Genomic DNA, 21,208 nt, shown 5'->3' on the forward strand with positions numbered 1-21,208 from the left:
TCATCTGGATCAAGTCTCTGCACCTAAAAATATAGGGAGGCAGATTTGAAGGTTTCTAAAATCTTCCAAAACTGTACAGTGGACAGAGTTGCTCTTCGGCCACCCAAAACTAGAAAGGCAGAATTTTTTTTTTCGCGATACGCGGGCCTCTCACTGTTGTGGCCTCTCCCACTGCGGAGCACAGGCTCCAGATGCGCAGGCTCAGCGGCCATGGCTCACGGACCCAGCCGCTCCGCGGCATGTGGGATCCTTCCCGGACCGGGGCACGAACCCGTGTCCCCTGCATCGGCAGGCGGACTCTCAACCACTGCGCCACCAGGGAAGCCCTGAAAGGCAGAATTTTAAGATTCACCTGCAGACACAGAGTGGGCACTCAATAAATGCCTGATGAATAAATGAATGAATGTTTATTTAGAGCTGTCTGTGTGTAACATTTACTAGGGCCTGAAAAACCAACACAAATTGTACAAGGGTCCTGTCCTTAAGAAGCTTCTAATCTATCAGAAGATGCACAATATAAATGAGCAATTTTAATACAGTGTGATGCTTGTAGTAATAAGGCAAGGCTATAAATATAGTAATATATGTCTAATATAAATTAAAATAAAACAGACGCAACAGGGAGCCAACAGTTAAGAACAAGGGAGAGGGACAGATAAAGCTTCTAAGACAGGATTTGATTAAACTAATTCACACCAAGGCACTAAAATGTTATCTATAGCTTCTGTCCCAGGGTCAATTGCATTTTAATGTAAAACAAGAGGAAGGTTTGCTCAATTCTAGAAGACTAAACTGCTCTTAGTGGCATTTCAGGTATCAGGTGAGAGATTGCAGAGAAGATTCTTCGAATAACACTATTGGGCAGAAAGTCTACCTAGTTCGATCATGAAAAAGGCTCAAAGAGGGTAGGTGCATGTCTTCTTCAAACAACTGTATCCAGCAAGCACATAAAAGAGAGCTGGTGAGGGGCTTCCCTGGTGGCACAGTGGCTGGGAGTCCACCTGCCGATGCAGGGGACACGGGTTCGTGCCCCGGTCCGGGAAGATCCCACATGCCACGGAGCAGCTGGCCCGTGAGCCATGGCCGCTGAGCCTGCGCGTCCAGAGCCTGTGCTCCTCAACGGGAGAGGCCACAACAGTGAGAGGCCCGCGTACCGTGAAAAAAAAAAAAAAAAAAAAAGAGCTGGTGAAGTGTCTTGAACAGATGTTTGCACACCCATGTTCACAGCAGCATCATTCACAACAGCCAAGAGGTAGAAGCAACCCAAGTGTCCATCAATGGATGAATGGATTAAAAAAAAAGTGGTCTATACATACAACAGAATATTATCCAGCCTTAAAAAGGGAGAAAATTCTGACACATGCCCCAACACAGATGAACCTTGAGGGCATTATGAGAAATGAAATCAACCTGTCCTAAGAAGACACATCCTGTATGATTCCACTTGTTTGAGGTACCTACAGTAGTCAAACCCATAGAGACAGAGGTAGAATGGTACTCGCCAGGGGCTTGGAGGAGGGAGGATAGAGAGTTAGTGCTTGGTGGTATAGAGTTTCCATTTTGCAAGATGAAAAGCATTCTGGGATGGCAGTGATGGCTTCCCGACAGGTGAATGTACTTAATACCACTGAACTATACACTTAAAGATGCACAGTTACGATGGGAAATTTTGTTGTGTGTATTTTATCACAATTTCAAAACCTGGGAACAAAAGGAAGTTGGTGGAGTACACCATAGCTTTGAAATTGATATGCAACGTTTTTAGAGCATTATAACGATTGTTATTAGTTATTATATGTGGAAAGCTATTGCGGAGACAGCAGAACAGATAGCGTGTGTTGATTAGATGGGCAGCTGCTTGCTTCGTAATGTGTTTGAGAAAATGACACCCAGAAGACCTCCTCCAGGATCAGCTGCAATTCCACCATTAAAAAAATTCAATCCTTGGGTCCCCGAGCTTTTGCCAAGCGCAACCATCCTGGCCAAGGTCCCTATCAGCTTCATATGTCTTTATGAGACTGTTTCTCTACAGGTCAACCAAGGTGCATGAACTGATTTGAGGTATTCGGGAGAGGGGAAAGATGAGGTCCAAAAGGAGAAGAGGAAGTCCAGACAGTGAAAAAAACAAGCCTGCAGGAACTGGTGAAATCAAATTGTGCTCCTTGGAAATTCTCTCCATGCCACTGATGACCTTTCGCCACAGGTTTTCATAGAAGCCTAGCTCTGCTCTCCATCCTGACCCCTCCCTTCTATCTGAAAGACTCCCAGCAATACAAAAAGTCACGAGGCAAAACTCGGAAGGAGTTTAATCCTAAAATCAACTTCTGCTAAACAATTTTCAACTGCGGCTACATATTTCATCATGGAAACTAATTTGGAGTTTCCAGTTTCACAAAGTGTGGTCAGCAAATCTAAGAGTGAGATGGAATAAGTAAATGGACAGGCTTCAGAACTCTGCATTTCTGAGTCAGCTGCAATGAAAAGGTTAGGTTCAAAGAATCTAGATATGCGAGCGGTATAAGAGATAAGAGAGTGGATCAGAAGGGCTTTCATGTAAGCTATGACTTTATGCCCCTTATCTGAGAATCTGGGGCTAGAGAGCCAGCTGAATGCAAGGCTCCTGTGCTTTCTGGAGTCAGGCTGCTCCTCTGTAGCTGGGTTGCCTTCAGGAGAGCACACCAGGGATATGGGTGTCTGTGTGCGTGTGTGTGTGCACATTAGAGAGACAGAGAGATCTACTGTGATATCAGGAGAGTTTACTTAAAAAGGGGGAGAAGCAACAGTATTCTGAACCAGGAGAGCCTCTCTCTCGTTATAAGATCCTCAGAATACTTAGCAGGCATTATGGTCTCCACACCATCTGTCAGACCTTAGCTGACGTGACTGCCTCTGTACATTAATAACGGAGGTGATCAAGGGTAGCTTCAAAGAAAGTTCCCCTCACTCAGACTTCAGCGTATTATTAAAACTTCTCAAAAAGTATAGGGGGTGGGTTTCTTTTTTTTTAACATCTTTACTGGAGTATAATTGCTTTACAGTGGTGTGTTAATTTCTGCTGTATAACAAAGTGAATCAGCTATACATATACATATATCCCCATATCCCCTCCCTCTTGCATCTCCCTCCCAGCCTCTCTAGTCCACCCCTCAAGGTGGTCACAAAGCAACAAGCTGATCTCCCTGTGCTATGCGGCTGCTTCCCACTAGCTATTTTACATTTGGTAGTGTGTATATGTCCATGCCACTCTCTCACTTAGTCCCAGCTTACCCTTCCCCACTCCCCGTATCCTCAAGTCCATTCTCCACGTCTGCATCTTTATTCCTGTCCTGCCCCTAGGTTCTTCAGAACTTTTTTTTTTTAGATTCCATATTTATGTGTTAGCATACGGTATTTGTTTTCTCTTTCTGACTTACTTCACTCTGTATGACAGACTCTAGGTCCATCCACCTCACTACAGATAACTCAACTTCATTTCTTTTTATGGCTGAGTAATATTCCATTGCATATATGTGCCACATCTTCTTTATCCATTCATCTGTCGATGGACATTTAGGTCGCTTCCATGTCCTGGCTATTGTAAATAGTACTGCAATGAACATTGTGGTACATGACTCTTTTTGAATTACGGTTTTCTCAGGGTATATGCCCAGTAGTGGGATTGCTGGGTCATACGGTAGTTCTATTTTTGTTTTTTTAAGGAACCTCCATACTGTTCTCCATAGTGGCTGTATGAATTTACATTCCCACCAACAGTGCAAGAGGGTTACCTTTTCTCCACACCCTCTCCAGCATTTACTGTTTGTAGATTTTTTTTTTTTTTTTTTTTTTTGCCGTACGCAGGGCTCTCACTGTTGTGGCCTCTCCCGTTGCGGAGCACAGGCTCCGGACGCGCAGGCTCAGCGGCCGTGGCTCACGGGCCTAGCCGCTCCGCGGCATGTGGGATCTTCCCAGACCAGGGCACGAACCCGTGTCCCCTGCATCGGCAGGCGGACTCTCAACCACTGCGCCACCAGGGAAGCCCTGTTTGTAGATTTTTTGATGATGGCCATTCTGACTGGTGTGAGCTGCTACCTCACTGTAGTTTTGATTTGCATTTCTCTAATGATTAGTGATGTTGAGTATCCTTTCATGTGTCTGTTGGCAGTCTTTCAGGAGGTGGTTTTGATCAGTGTTAATTTTAACTGTGTACTCATGTCCCTTGTGGATTTATTAGCCTGGTTACATTGCTTCAGGTACCACAGAAAGCACAGGTGGGTGAGAAAATAAGGTGACAAAACCCAGTGAAATACACAGGTGGCAGCATACACACACCTGCATCTTCACCCGCTTTTCAAAAATAAGGTTCTATTTTCCTCCTCTATACTCTACATGTTCTCAGACAGATTGAATAAGCATTTGTAAAGAGACATGTATTATTTTGATTAATATTTCACACAAAACCTCTTATTGTACAGAAAGAATATGGGAGTTGGACCTTCCTTTACCTATATGGCTGGGCTCTCTCCTTCACCTGCCACTGTTCTAGACTCTGTGCTGGAAACCAGACCAGGTGGAACACAGCAAACCGTATTTTCCTTTCAAGATCAGATGCAATGAGTCAGTGTTTGTGCAGTAATCTGCTAGTAAAGCAAACAGGCAGAATTGAGAACTCCCAAACACGCCGTGTCTTCATTTCCATTTCACAAGACAATGAAGCTCACCACACAGGGACATTTTAAATGAGGTCCCCTTCCACACATCGACCCGTCCTTCACGTAACCGTTTGAGACTTTCTGCTAAGAATGTCTAAAATGCTTGCTGTTTCTCAGCAGCAAACAAATGCCTTTAGCCTCTGACCCAGGATCGGGGTTTCTCAAACCCTCTCCTGTCTGAAAATGTGTCCCCAACCAAGTAGCAGTACCTGGCGATCACCCTGCCAGACACGGGGGCCAAGCCTCTAGCCCCAAAGGGGCAGAGCCATTCCCTCGACCGATTTCAGAGCTAACCCAACACCTGTATCAGTGAGCACAAAATGAAGAGCTAATACCATCAAGTATCCTCACCAGAGGTTGGTTTTAAAACTCTGTAAGTGGAGAAAATGTAGGACTCTGAGCTACAAAATTGGCCCGCCTGCTCCCAGAGGACCATGCTCTGGGCTTTTAGCCCTCCTTGCCTTGTCTTCCTCTATCCCCTTGATTTTACTTGCTGTCAACTTCACGGTCAGGGAAGGTGGCCCTCAAAGCAAAGAGCACAACTCAGGCCACGCAGCAGCCTGCGCCACCCTGTCTACGCTCTCTGTACTTCCTATTTTTTACTGGAAAATTTAAAAGAAAACAAGGCAAATTTTTATCTGCTTAATGCACATTTAGGTGTCCCCTGCCCCCATTTTTTTTGATCTAGAAAAGATAGCACTTAGCACATGGGAGTTATAACCCCAAAGCCTGAAAAGGACCCTGCCAACTCCCACCCAATATCGTGCAGTTTCGGTGACAACAAACTGGGTCCCAAACGGAAAGGTGAAAACCACAAGTTCTCAGTCTCAGTGAGTTGAATTTAGTGAAATGAAACAGTCATTTCTATTTTAGTATTTTTAAAGAGTGACACTTAATAGCACAGTTAAAAGGTCACTTCTTGAAATTAACGAGTGAGCCCTGGTCCCATCCGAGGGTAAAGAAGGATTTTTTTTTAGAGGGTCTGAGGGCCCCTGGAACACACTGCCTATTTTGAGGTGTTACAGGGAAACCTGTTGGAAAGAAGAGTCTTCAGCTGCGGTGGCGCTGTAATATTACCTGTCAGCCAAAGACACTTTCTTTATGGGTCTTTAAATCAGCCCATCGGTAGGTATTTGTTCAGAAACCCCAGTACACAGGAGCGGGCAGGACCCCACCAGGAAGTGATGCAATAAACGTTGCCTGCAAGGTCTGACTCCCTTAATGTGTTCTGAGCCCTCCCGGCAGACTTCACATAGACACTGCGCATGACCTGAGCGCCTCTGCCCTTCTTTGGAGGCTCACCATCCTCTTTTCTGGTTCCACTGTTTAGAAAGCCCATGTCAACCTGGAACCACCTCTCAGTTGCAGTGTTTCTCTTTTCTCCAATGATCCCTGGGATGCCTCTTTGGAAACCTTCCTGAATTGCCTAGGCTAACAAATGCTTTTAGGCATTTGCCATTAACCGAGTTTTTACATAACGAATTGATGATGTCAACATCCTGCTTAAAATCTTTCAAGGACTCTCTCCTGTCTTCAAGATACAATGCAAACTCCTCCGCAGAGCTTTCTGAAAAGACACTTGGTGATCTGGCCCCTCCCTTGGCACTTCTCACCTGCTCTGCTCTAGCGGCTCTGGACTATTTGCACTTTTCCAACATGTCATGTTCTCTCTCCTCTCTGAGCTTGGCACACGCTGTCCATCATGTGACCAACTAAAGCTGGCATTTCTCCCATCCCTTGAATCTGGACTTACTGGGTGACTTGCTTTAGCCACAGGGAAATTAGCAAAGATGCTGCAAGGAGAGGTTAAAAAGCACTTGTGTGCTGGAGCTCATCTTCTCTTGCTGCTCCCGGGAGCCCTGAGATCGCAATACGAAAGCTCAGACTAGCCTCCTGGAGGATGAGAGACCACGTGGGGCAGGGACCAGCAGTCCCTCTCCCAACCAGCCTTACAGCTGGACATACGAGTGAGGCCATCAAGGACCAACCAGTCACAGCCAAGCTGGCTAGCCTAGAATAACCCAGCTGACTCACAGAATCATAAGAAATAATACACACTTGTTGTTTTAAAGCCACTGAACACTGGGGTGGCTTGTTACATATATATGCCAACTGATACACCCACTTTGTTTCCAGGTTAACACCTGTCGGTCCTTCAGGTCTGGAAATGAAGAGTTCTCTGAGGCCAGAAGATGCCACACTGGTTTCCATCCATGGCATCCTCTGGGTACCACTAAAAGAGCCCTGGCCACAGTGTAAAGGAGTTGCCTATTTTCTCATCTCTTTTCCCACTGACTGGAAGCTCTTTTTAGCTGTGGTGGATGCCTTCCCTAGTGCACACACCTAGTAAATACTTGCTGAAAGAAGACACAGGAATGTATACCTCTATCTTCTGCTTTTCTCTATCTTTAATTTCAAAGAATTAGACCAGGTAACTTTCACCTATCACCACCTAGACATGGTAACCACATCAAAATATTATAGTTTTTCTTTTTTTTAGAGTTCCACTCATATCAATAGCCTTTGGGAATCTCCCTAACTCTTTTTACAGATGAGACTATTGTATCTTCCAAACTCACTGTACCTTTCAGTTTGACTAATACGAAAAAATTCACCTAAAATTCCAAGGCCCCTTAGAGTATGCACATGGATAATTCTGACAAATGCTCCTACCTTCACCATCATAATTACTCTACCATATATGTCAAAGAAGCAGAAGACTTTGACAATACATAACTGACTTCGCTGGCGATGCAATGACACTGACAGTTCATGACAATTCCTATTACAGAGGAAACATCTCTACAACAAAGAGACTAGCGAGTAGCAACTGTTCACCTGTTCATTTCAGCAACACATCACGATAGATTTTGTTTTGTGAAATTTATTATCCTAACAGCATTATAGCTGCCACGGTGACTAGGGAGCAATCCCTGGGCTAAAATTTAACTCACATTATCTCATTTAATTCTCTCAACAATCCTGCAGCATAGGTATGACCAGCCCTATTTTACAGACGAGGCAAATAAGACTCAGAGAAGGGGGTCAATTTCCCCAAGGACACACAACTAATGAGTGGCAGGTCTAGGATCTGAACCCACAGATGTGTCCAAAAGCCCTTATTTGGACGAATACCTTTAAATCTCATGTTAGCAAATGGAAGTAAGAACTACCTTCCTTCGGAAGGCATGGAAATAGAGGCACTGAGAAAGAAAGTAGCTTGCCCATGGTCTCAGAGGGCTGGGAAGGAGAAGAAAACCCAGGCGTCCATCCTTAGCCTGATGCTCCTGTTACTGGACCAAGCCCAAGGAACCCCCACTGTCTCCTTAGTTGTTAACAGTTAAGATTCACACCTACCTCTGTGACTGACAACAACAAATTCAACGGGGAGAGATAACAGGTTCTTTCTCTTCTAGATGTGCTTCCAATTACTGTATATCTAGATAGGTTGTGAAAAAAAACAGTATGAAGCATGAAGCTCATGAGTCGTAACTGGGCTATGACCTGCTTTACCAGATTTCTTTTAAAAAAGCAACCAACCTAGAGAAGGACTTTAGTCTTCCAACTTTAATGAAATTCACGGTCTGTATCTACTATTCATATCAATATGACAGAACTGATTTCCTTGCCTGTGTACCATGAAGAACAATGAACACTTAGCATTAAATATTGAATTAAGAGTTACATAATGATCCTTTCCAAAAAAATCAACTCTGCTTCTCCATCATATCAAAATGTACCTGAGGGCTTCCCTGGTGGCGCAGCGGTTGAGAGTCTGCCTGCCGATGCAGGGGACACGGGTTCGTGCCCCGGTCCGGGAAGATCCCACAGACGGCAGAGCAGCTGGGCCCGTGCGCCATGGCCGCTGAGCCTGCGCGTCCGGAGCTTGTGCTCCACAATGGGAGAGGCCACAACAGTGAGAGGCCCGCGTACCGCAAGAAAAACAAAAATGAAAACAAAATGTACCTGAGATATTTATCGTTCTAGAAACACACAATGTCTTCCACAGTTTAAACCGTTTCAACGACTTAACGTAATGACCTGTTGGGCACACCACATGCTTGTCAAACAAAACTGATTTATTTAAGAAACATCTTGGAAACACAGGATGCTCTGAAAGTACAAACAACTCCCTTGGAGTTTCTTTTTTGTCCAAGTATTATTTCTCTTAGTTCCAGTTCCAGATATTCATTATCTATCCTTATTCTAGGTATGAAAGGGGCATTAATATATGCTGAGTATATAAAATGTACTAGATAGGAGTGCACACCACTGCTTGAGTATACAGAATGTACTAGAAATGCTCGGTTACACCCTAACTGGCTTCCCCGTCCTGAAGACACAGGTACATGCTGTTATCTCAGCTAAGTCTGGTCATTCTGTGGAGCAAATACTAAAAGGTCTCTGCAAATACAAAAATTCTTTTAGTAATGAAAGGTACTAATGATATTTTATGTCACTGGTGGGCTTCAAGTGTTCTGGGGACGTCCCTTTCACCAGATTCCCTGGCTCCCCAGCACACTTTTTTTGTGAAAAATGTCCTGACATCTCCATGCCAAGAGAGACAGAGGTACTCCCTATGAAAAAATGTCAGTCAAAGGCACTGGCTAGGGGCTTCTCTGATGAAATGGCTATGGAGTTAAGTCCCCAAGATATCCACGGTCAGTTGACTGCCCAATTTTAGACTTAATCTAGGCAACGCCAACTAAGTTAGGGGCTTTAAGATAGAAGGCTTCTATGTTCTTTTGGATCCAAATCAGAAGAGGGGGAAAAAGTCATTTAATGCCAATTCAATTTGACATCAACGGCGGAGGAGAGTAATTAAAGAGGACAAGGGGTGTTCCTTTGCAGTGCTGCGAACACCGATAATCACTAGAGCCCAGTCAGAGAACTCCAGTTACACTCAACTGCTTTCAGGCCACACCTGTCAACAGGAAAAGGAGCCAAGATTGACTGGGGTGTTCCCCTTTATCCTCCTCCCTTAACCTCTGATTCCTCCCAAATATCTACCCATGTCCCCAACTCTGAACACCAGTGCTGATAAGCAACGGGAACATTAACCCAATTCACAAGAAAAACTGATACCATCTAATGTTCTGAGATCACCTAACATCCTGGCCCGGCAGTCCCCACATTCTGCCTGGACTACCCATTAATCAGTCTGTTATTCTCCATGGGATGCTATCCACACCAGAAAGACCATGTGGTCCACGATCCTTAGTAAGTGACACTCCCATGATACTGACATGCTCTTCCTGGAGGCCTGCCCAGATGAAGGAAATGGAAAATCCTCCTTGAGCAAGGTGACCGCCACCTCCCTTCTGACCCTCTGGAGGCCTCCGTCTTCCACTGCCAGTCCTCTTCTTGCCTTTAGGGAAGTGCCAGCCAGCAGGTTGCTAGGACAACGGGCGTCATTGCTGGGGCTCAGAAATAGATCGCCAGCAGAGTGGGCAACCTGGACTGTAAATTCTGATGACAGCAACAAGATACCGATTGGCAGCTAATCTGCTCCACTAAAGGAATGACAGACTAACATTACCCAGCGGACAGCTCTCACCTTGACATACTATCCTTTAATCTGCACTTGTACTTGATGTGGTGGTGACAGAGAAGGGGTAAGAAACTCACTGAAGATACAGGCTGAATGACTATTCTGAATTATGTGAGCTTGTAGATATGCAGGAACCAACTGACATTTATATATTTATTAGTCTCCTGAAAGTGGAGGGAGGGAGGTTGTTCATAGCAGAAGCAGGAGAGCCAGAAACAGGTAGAACAACTGAGGTTGCCAAAGAAAGGGAAGGGAAAAAAATCTGTTTGCACAGGCAATAGCTGTCCCTGTTCTGAACAACTGCATCCTAACCTCATACTCCCTCTTCTTGGAGAACAAGGAAGAAAAGACAAAAGACACTGAGAAACTAGGGCTTGCCATGGTAGGAGAAGGGAACAATCTTTGTGTCCAGTTCTCTTTGTTCTGCAGGGTAAGGTGTACAATGCTTACAGTGGATAGCAACTTGTAGGAGACCCAGACATTAAGACTGCCTATCAAAGTCTTGGATTTTAGCCCTGGAGAAATTACAATTTTTCAGTTCTATGCAAGCTGCAAAGACTGCAGGAAAAAAAAAAAAGAAAAATGAAATGAAGAGCAACCTAATGGAAATTTTCAGAAAACAATTTTAGCAAGAGCATTTTCATTTCCAGATATGCAGAACATTGATGTCCCAATGTCTGTAAGGATGGCTGATGTACAGAATGAAAGATGTAGCACAGCCCAGTACCCGTGCAGGGGTCCCAAGCAGCAAATCCTGTTGGCACCGTGGACAAGTCCTAGCGCTAGACAGTCGTGGCCGGAAGGGAGATGGTCACAGGACGTGTGTGATAAAGGTACTGGGAAAGAAGTAAGATTTACAGGTGGAAGCAGCTGGTGAAGAGTCCAAAGAGCATGACAGGAACTTGAGTTTTGGAAACAAAAAGATTCTGAAGGAGGTTGCCGTTTGTATCCCATTAACGTTTCCACTTTGGGGGATTCTACTTAAGGAAGTTGTTTCAGAACAGAAGCACAAATAGAAAACTGACATTGGACTTCCCTGGTGGCACAGTGGTTAAGAATCTGCCTGCCAACGCAGGGGACACGGGTTCGAGCCCTGGTCCGGGAAGATCCCACATGCTGTGATGCAACTAAGCCCATGTGCCACAACTACCGAGCCTGTGCTCTAGAGCCCGTGAGACACAACTACAGAGCCCACATGCCACAACTACTGAAGCCTGCGCACCTAGAGCCCATGCTCCGCAACAAGAGAAGCCACCGCAGTGAGAAGCCCGCACACCACTACGAAGGGTACCCCCTCTCGCCGCAACTAGAGAAAGCCCGTGCACAGCAACGAAGACCCAACACAGCCAAAAATAAATAAATTTATTTTTTTTAAAAAAAGGAAACTGATGTTGAAACACTAAAATCCCCCAACATAGTAAACTTAGCTGTTTGAAACCCATCTCACCTAAAAAGCATTTTATGCTTGTAGAAAATGACTTTTTTGAATCATGTAACATTCTTATTCAGGTGTCTGCAAAAGGTTAACATAATCCTCAGGACATAGAGAAGATGGGTTAATTCTTTCAATCTAAGAGTCCCCCCTCTTGGAATTTATTACATAGTAAGCACTGGAAATTTAATGTGAATATATGTTGAGGAAAGGAGGGGTTAAATGATTTTCTGGTCTTAAAAAAATGATTATTTTACAAAAGTGAAAACGTGGGAAATTAAAAGAATGAAATTATCTGTTTCTCTTTATACATTAGTCCCAAAGAACAATTTATTTGCTGATAACTATCAGATTTTGTTTTGGCTTTATGACAAAATGTCATTTAGTTCCTATCTGTGCCTTACTTTTTCTCTAAGAAAGCAAAGGAGAAACAACAATCTTTTAGAGGAACAATGAAAATAATTTAAATACTATGAGATGATATACTTGGAGAGAAAAGACTTACAGTCATTTCTATACAGTCATACTCATTTATATTTATAACAAAGATGGTAGAGCTGATCGATCTCTGATCTCTGTCTGGAAGAACTTTCCGTGGCTTAAGATTCCCCTCCCAGGGCAGCACTCCCACCCAGTCATCCTCGCCCTTTCTTCTTTCTGTGTGTACCGCTTCTTCCACAGCAAGTGCTTCAAAGAAACACCACTTGAGAAATACATTTTTAGTTTCGGGTGTGGTTTCTGTCCGAAGTTCAGCTGAAAACACTACGTTTTACACGGGTTGGGAAGGCACCATTTCTTTAAGTGGCTCAAGTTCTCGCTTCAGCTTTTGCCTATAAATATTTATATAAAATGACCCTAAAGAAGAATGGTTCCCATGTCCTCCAAGTCCCCACTCTGTCTTTGTCAGTGGTCACGGCTCATCATTCCTGATGGAAAGACATTTCTGGCTCTGAGGTCTCATCTACCCAGATGAAGAAGCAGTTAAAGAAAAGACTAGGTTGGGGGCTTCCCTGGTGGCACAGTGGTTGAGGGTCCGCCTGCCGATGCAGGGGACACGGGTTCGTGCCCCGGTCCAGGAGGATCCCACATGCCGCGGAGCAGCTGGGCCCGTGAGCCATGGCCGCTGAGCCTGCGCGTCTGGAGCCTGTGCTCCGCAATGGGAGAGGCCACAGCAGTGAGAGGCCCGCGTACCACAAAAAAAAAAAAAAAAAAAAAGGAAAGACTAGGTTTATCATGTCTCCCTCCCTCCCTCGCCTTCTCAACACACACACACAGACACACACACACACACACACACACACACACACACACACACACACACACGGCGTTGAAATCCAGCCTCTGTTTCAAGACCTAATTCAGACACTCAGCACTCTGTGAAGCCTCCCTTCCCTGAAAGCCCAAATCTGAATAATCTTACTCATCACCCCTTTCGCAGCACCCGACTCTGCCCCTCCCAAAGTGATTGGAGAGAGGAAAATCCCAGCGAGCAGTGAATGCAGACTACCCATCCCTGCATCCCTAACAGACCTGAGCACACCTTGGCACACAACCACCTTTTCACACACAGGATTCATTGAGTTCGAAACTTAAATAGAACATAAAACCTTTTTACGTAACGGCAACTACTCAGTTAGAAAGCAGTCTGACCAGGCTGTGGACACCTTCTCTTCCCCCACAGGACACGGATATTGTAGAAGGTACAAGAACATTTGTCCTTCCACACCTTCTGAGGGTTCCAAGTATATCCCTTTTCCCTTCTGAGATGCTGAGGGGAGCAGGCTGAGCACGAGGGGAAGACGACACGAGCGGACGGAGGTGCCTGCGATGGGCCACCCTCTGCCGAGACTCAGCAAGTAGGGCTGACGTCAACTCTCAGAAGTGGCAGCTCATGCAAGGCCCCCCACCCAACTGCAAGGCAGCAATGGCCAGGAATGAGTGACGCCGTCGGTAAGAAGCAACTGGAGGAAGTCTGGGAAAGGGAAAGACATGGGTGAAAGAGAAAATTCCAGAAGACTCGAGGTTACACAAAGAACACCCAGAGTACCTGCATGAAATATGAGAGCCTCTTTGCCTTTATAACACGCAGGTCCACTGACAGGGCCATTACAAGCCAGGATTAAAAAAAATGAGACTTCCCCCCTCATTTATCGAATAGTAAAATCTCCCCTTTCCTTCTGATCCCCTTATCTACTTAAGTTTTTTTTTTTTTCTATGAGAGCACTAGAGATCATTAAAAAAATCTGGTATCACAGATGGCAAATCTAAAAGGTACAAATTGACACACAGGGAAATTCCCCAATTGCTCTGATTAGAGTGTGTATGTGTAATTCCCTCACTCTGGAGACTAGAAATTCAACTCCCATTTTTCAAAGCTTATAAAGACAGCATAATGCTGTCTAAATAGGCACAGAGGTGTTTCTTTGAGTCTTTCCATTTCTTCATAGGAATAATGTAACTCCTGCTCTCAGAGCAGTTACTCTGAAAAGGGGTCAATAAACACAGAAAATTCAAGAAACCTTGACCCCTGTGATCTCAAAAGCCACATAGGATGATGCCTCCCTAAAAAAGTGTTTGTCAACTTCTCCTTGCACACCGGAGGGACGCTCAGTGGACTCGGTTTGTACCGGTGCACTGTTTTTTTTTTTTTAATTCCGAAGAGTGCATCAACCAAAAGAAAAGAAAATGAAAATGATGCCATTCAGTAAACGGTGAGTTTCTAGGTAGCCTTGGCACTCCAAGTCCATCTGCCACTCTGAAAATAGATGTCAACATGAACAGTGATCAAGTGATAGGATTATAAGGCAACACTCCAACCCTTCACAGAATGCCAGGGCAGGCCGTTCACAAACAACCCATACAGCAAAACACTCAAATGGAAAAGGAGAGGAAACACACACAGTGTAGAATTCAAGCATCAGAAAATCCCCAAACTCTACTGATAGTTCTATAAAACGCTTCTTTTAAAAAAAAACGGCTTCCTTTCCCACATTGACTTATACACATAATAAACATTTAACATCTACTTCTAAGGAAAATACAATGAACTGGTCTCTCCATCCCTGCCTCTACCTGACCAAACTCCTATGAGATTGAAGCAGCTCTCATCAGAACCATGTTTATGGTCCTTTTCTGAATGGCTTAGGCCCACACGTGAGAAGCCCGGGCATGTGTTTATTCTGCGCTTAGTTGCTCAGCAAATATTTACTGCATGCCCACTACAGGACAAACAGTATTTTAGGTGTCGTGGATTCACCAGGAATAATGATGATGATTATCCCTGCTTTCATGGAGCTTACAGTCTAACTGAGGAGACGGCTGATTAACAAATGCACGTATAATATGCAAGGTGCTTCAAAGAAAAATAAAGTAGGCTAGAGGATGAGAGGGGTGGGGTGGGTGTTATTTCATAGAGGCCAGGGAAGGCTGCTTTAAAGAGGCAACATGGAGAAGACCTACTTAAGGAAGCTTAAGAGACGCTTAGGAAAGAATTACAGATCGCTGACTCCTTACCTATATACTTAATATTTGAGTACAGAGGTGGACTGTTTTTAAGAAGTTAAATTTCCAAAGTGGTTCATTTTTAATTTTCAAGAAGACCAACGAGTATGGATCCTAAATTTAAGTGACTAAAACTCTATTCTCAGAAAGCACTCAAACACCTTTCCATTGTCACATGGTCCCTGGGAGGGTCCTCTGTAAAGGGTAACGGGATGGTGACAGACATAATAATTCTTTTTTTGTTTTTTTAACCACAAGACTGTGCTCAATGTTTCAAAAGCACTTGTAAACTGAAGTTGTACCAAATCACTGACGCTTAGAAGACAAACGAGAAAACGAAGGTCCAGTCGGCCTCATCTAGGCTGATACTTGAAGCAATGTTAGACACCCAGAATGACCAGAGCTCACTAAACTCAACTTTCTCATGTTACTCAGGATAAAATGGGTCCCCAGGGCTTTAGGGGGCCCCAGGTTATACAGGCAACTGCAGCATCATGGGTAAAACCCAGGTCTCCCGACTCCTAGGTCAGTCTTCTTGCCACTCCTCTCTGCATAAGATACCGCACCTCACAGCCAATCTGAGACACTTTCAGGACCAAAGTCCATCTGCTAGAAAGATGGTGGCAGATTTGAAAGGTGGTTAATGGGGCAAACAGAGGAGAACTACACGGGTAGTGAGTCTAGGGCACAGTGTGCAAGGGCTGCTGAGGATGGACACCACTAATTCCAACGGCTGCCACGACTATTACTCAAATGTTCTTGTACCCACTATCATACCCCATCTACGTGTAAGCACACATCCTTTGAAAATCTCCTGCCTTCCCGATTAAAATGGCACAGCTTTGGGGTACCCAGGACACCAAAGTAAGAGGAGACTGTGAATTCAGTGTTGTAAAAATGCACCAAGATTACAAAAGGTTACTAATTTCAAAAGTTACTGAGAAAACTGGAACCTCCCCCACCTCCCCAAGTGAACGCAATTTGGAAGAAAAAGTTTCTAGGAGTTCAAAAGAATCTAGCATTTTCTTCCTCTCTCTCAACCCACTCCATTTAAAGAAAGATTTTTAAATGACTCCAAGTTGGCCATGTGGCATCTTAAGGTTTACACCTTGGAACGTCTTTAAAACCTCACTTCATGTTTGAGATCTGACGGTTATCACATAAGCAGTTCAAAGCTATGGTTTAAAGAGAAAAAAAAACACACCAAATTCGAAACAAAAGCTATCTTGATTATAGTAACTGCAGTGTTCTTTTAAATGTAACCTGAAACCTAAAGCACTTTTCCATAAGACACTTGTTTCCTAGGATAAAAATGCTTTAAAAAACATTACCAGAAGTGCACTCTACCAGCTGCCTGACTGGGAAAATACTTTCAAGAAAAGCACACTGCTACTGTAGCACCCAGATCCAACAGGACCCACAAATTATTCCTCAAGAGTGGTAGCAACCTTTAGAATATGAGATGTTTTTTAGTAAGATTAAAGTGTGTTGCAAGAGGCTCTGCTCCTTCTGGGGAGCCCACACCAAGATGGCGACATCAGTAAACAAGCAGCATAGAGCAATATACAGACTCATAAACCAACACTTCATGGGGGTCAGTGACTTGCCCAAGGTTGCAGACTTACTTGACCATAGGACCAGGAATAGAATTTAGGTCAGTAATTCCAGGAGCTGTATACTTTCTACCACAGCCAATGTGAGCATATGTACAAAATGAAAGCACATGAAAAAACCAGCATCTTCCACATCCATTTACTCTGAGGCACTGGGAGATTCTGAGTTCAATAAGCTTATTTTAATATGACTATTTAACCCTCAGGAAGTATGGAGAAATATGCGTATTTAATACAAATTTTTAGAAAACCAAGAAATAAAAGCTCAGTGGAAATCTTTCTTTTCGATGCTTTTCCCCTGATATATGCCCTCATATTATTGCATTTTGCTCATTCAAAATAGCTCACATAACTGAAACATATGGTGGTATATGCCTGGAAAAGTTTCTTGACCAAATTATTAAGAAGCTGAAAACTTAATATAAAGTTATTTATATATATATACACACACATATACATACATATATGTATATTATATATAAATACATATTTGCATATATAATACATACACACAATATATATTGTGTCTATATATATATTATATATTTAAAATATATATTTACACACACACACACAAAAAAAAACAAGTCGAAGTTGGCTCTTCATTTTCTAAAATTTCAAGGTAATATGTTCATAGGCCAGCCTGGGTTTCCTGTAGTTTTACTCTTTCCTGGTCAAAACTCTTCTAAACTTTTTTCTTTTCTGACACAGTCTAGCAATGAGGTAAAGCCTCCAGAAAGCAGCAGAGCCGGGCAGACCCGTAAGTTTTGTGCTGGATGAGCTTCTCGAAGCCTATAGCGTGCCTTCCCTTCAATTACTGGATCCTAAACCTCCTCATGAAAGGTGACCAGCAGCTGACACACAAAAACTACTAATCTCAAAATCCCAACCCAGTAGCCTGATAAAAAGCAATAAATCAGCCAACTTTAAGCAAGAGAAGCACCGAACAGCTGACTGTACTCGCATACCTCAGATTTTTGAAAGCCAGAAAAACATTTCATTCCAATCAAAAACGTCACATAAATAAAATAATTGCAGGGTGCAAATCCTGGTTGGGAAACCTTAGCCTGGAAGAGTTTACCTCCTACCCACAACCTAAAAGAACTGCCAGAGCCCAGTTTAAAGAGGCTGCTCTGAACCTGATACTATTAACCGCACCAGGAGAAAGGGCGTGACCGCACCAGGAGAAAAGGGCGTTCCTACACTGAAAAAGTCACTGTCTCCACACTTGATCCATAAGAAGATAATGAGCAGTGCCCCACAGAAGCTGAGAGAAAGTCAAGTTCATGGTAAACAAAAACAGAACCTCTCCCCTTAAAAAAAAACGAAATTAACTGGAGGATCACCTAGAGCTAATGCTAATACCACTTCAGCACCCTGGCTCCTGCATCCCATGATTCACAAATCGTTACAAGGCAAGTCGCTGCAGAAGCGAATCTTGTTAACTTACAACATTCACTGTGCACAGTTCACAGGTAGCCCCAGCCTGTCCTTCACCATGGAGACTTCCCAGAAGAAGCTGGAGCGCTCCTGGGCCCAGGCGTGTCCTTTCTTCCTTTCACAGGGAAGGGAGAAGTACCTAGCATAGGAACAGAACAAAAGAAAAAGAGAAAGGTGAATACATCGTCAAATCCCCCGTTGTCTCAACAAACGAAGTTCACGATCAATTAGACTGATGGATAATTCACCAAAGACCATTCTCCAGTATGCTTTGCTGAAAAAGGAAATGCAGTATTTTTGCTCTTGTCCCAGGAGACAGCACGGTGCGGCCAAGCCTGTCCCCCACCCCCATCCCCACCCCAAGTTGAAGCCAATTCTGGGAGACTTCAGATGGCAACCCAGCTGAGACGCACACTTGCAACACAGCCTCAAAATAAGCTACTTGAGTTTGCTCTCTTGCAAGGAGGAGGGAGCTAGAGCGATCACCTTCTGCCATTTTCATACCTCACTGGGTGGCTGGGAAGACCAGTAAGCTCACTCTGGCGAAGCACTCACAGTTCCCGAGAAGAAAGGCGCCACGTAAACACAAAGGATTATTAGCAGTCAGAAGCCTGTTACTGAGCTTGGAGCCAGAATATAAAAGCCAGCTTTGGCAAGGCACCCATATCAACCATCCCCGGGGCACCCAAACGTCCAAATGTTTCTTCTTTCACCGAGGGGTCAAGGGAAGCAGAGGACTGGAAACAGAGGCATCTAGAATCTCAGGGAGAAGAAAAGTAAAGGCCTGGATCAGGAAGTGAACAGGAAAAGGAGATGAAAACTGGTGAGAGAGGCATGTGCAGGAACATGATGATTTGGTCCACACCCCTCCCTCGGACTGCTGTTCTGCAGTGTTGAGTGCACTGGACATTTGCAGGGCTGTGAAATTTTCCACTTGGCCATTTGCCATTTCCACCCACCGAAGTGGCACATTGAGGTCCTGATGGAAAAGGACTGGGTGATTTTTGTGTGTGTGTTGCTTTTAAAGCAAAGACCTATTCACATCCTGATTAAGTTTACTCTCAATATCTCATTAATAATTTCCACACCTGGATTTCTTGATTTTTTTTCCCCCTCCTGTAAGACAGGGCCAGGAAAAACTTTTCCTGGGCCAATATTATCAAGGTGTTTGGACTTGTGTACTTTTGAGGAGCATGCCTGAGGTATGGAAGCTTACCGGAGTGGCTTTGGGGATGACAAGAAACAGAATTTAAATGCTACTCTGGAATCTTGTTTGCTTCCCAAATAAATCATCCACAAGTACCAGTCATGTTTTTCTTTCAAAGTCATAAGCGTACATTGAACAAAAATGGGAATCCCAGAATTAGCACTGTGGGTATAGGAATATTTTCGATGGAAAAATGTGATCTCTTATCTCAAAAACAGGCAAGAACGAATAATATCAAATCTTAGATTTGGAACTGGCAAAAAACTGACAAGTAGACCTCAAAATAAAGAATTTTTTAAAATGCAGAGAAAAAATTAGGACGAAAGGGAGAAAGGTGTCTGCTATTAATACAATTAACCATGACTTTTATAGTGAATTCAGTTTATAAAGTGTTTTTTAATCGAGGTATAACTGACATAAAACATATTAGTTTCAAGTGTACAAACTGCTTTCTTATTCATTCATTCACTGGACACATTTTTACTTGGTGCTCACTATATCCACCAGGTTCTATGTTCATAATGGTGAACAAAACAGACAGAGGACTATGCCTTTAAGAAGCTCATTGCTGCAAGAGGAACAGATATTGAAGAATCAGAGTATACTATTTTTAATATTTGCATAAAATTCGAAAAGCAGATAGGCATTAAGAAGGACAAATAAACACTGTGATCTGCAATCACCCCATAATGGGGTAACGTCACTTAGAAGAAAGGTCTTTCTTCCAAAGTAACACTTCAACAGGGAAGTAAACGATGAGCGAGAACTAACCAGTCATCACGTTTCCGGGCAGAGGAAACAGCCTCTGCATTATATAAGTGCGCTGACTAGACCTGTACAATTAATTTCTGTTATTTCATCTTTTTCCCCTGACTTTTCGTTTTTCAATTGGGTCCTCTTGATCAAGAAATGAACGACAGAACTGTTCTCCATACCTTGAAATAAGAAATGATTCTTCTTTCCAACTACTGGGCCATCAGAGCAACAAACTAGTAATTTCTGCTAGAGGAACATTATTCAGTGCAGGCATGACACTTGATGTGACAGAAAGGGAAGACTCTAGCTTCCTAATTCATCAAAAATAACCCCATCATCACAATGAAATAAAACGAAGCTTCCTCTTAAAACCTCCCCTAAAAGGGCTAAAGACAGATCATATTACACGTAAACTTCTAAAAACAAAAAACAAACAAAAAACCACCTCTTAGTACCTTCTATTAGGTTCCAAATTCGCTGGCTTCCTCTTGACTATTAGGATGTTTTTATTATTTCTCTCCTGGACCGAAATGGTATTTTTCCTCACTTTCTAGAGTGTCCTGTGCACCTTCGCTTTTGGTTCTTGGTTTGGTATCTATTTACCCAGGTATGCAGCATGGTGCACAGAAATAAAAAGCGACGGAAATGTTGTGTTCATCTGAACTGTCTTCTTGTTCCCTACCATCCCAGAGCTGGTGCAACTTAATGTTTCCACTAAGGAAAATCAGGAATTTGCTTTCTTCATCCTACAAAACGAAGGCATCCTCAGACAGGCTCATTCATGTTCTCCTGTGAATGGAGTAAGTTTGAAAGTCTGTTTGCAATGAATATGCCAAACGTCTATTTGAGCCTGTTTACATTTAAGACACCGGATGAAATGCAGTATCTCCTACGTATCTGGTTCCTCATATAACTACCAAAATATTAAGAATCCTCCAAGTTCAAAGTCGTGAAATCCAAACCCCCACTTTGACTTAGGAGTCCTGACAAGCTTTAGCAAACTCAGGAAGAAAGAGC

General features: G+C 43.5%; 1 protein-coding gene across 6 annotated transcripts in view; it reads right to left on the minus strand.

Annotated features, from left to right (window-relative positions):
• Positions 1–21,208, minus strand: part of ATXN1 (ataxin 1) — a 396,205-nt gene that overhangs the window by 132,522 nt on the left and 242,475 nt on the right. For all 6 annotated transcript variants that reach the window (XM_082664147.1, XM_082664148.1, XM_082664146.1 and 3 more), the window contains one exon: positions 18,239–18,367. The gene's annotated coding sequence lies outside the window, so the exon portion shown is untranslated. The remainder of the gene's footprint in view (positions 1–18,238; positions 18,368–21,208) is intronic.

Source organism: Grampus griseus (assembly GCF_964374135.1).
Source record: "Grampus griseus genome assembly, chromosome: 10".
NCBI classification, from domain to species: domain Eukaryota; kingdom Metazoa; phylum Chordata; class Mammalia; order Artiodactyla; family Delphinidae; genus Grampus; species Grampus griseus.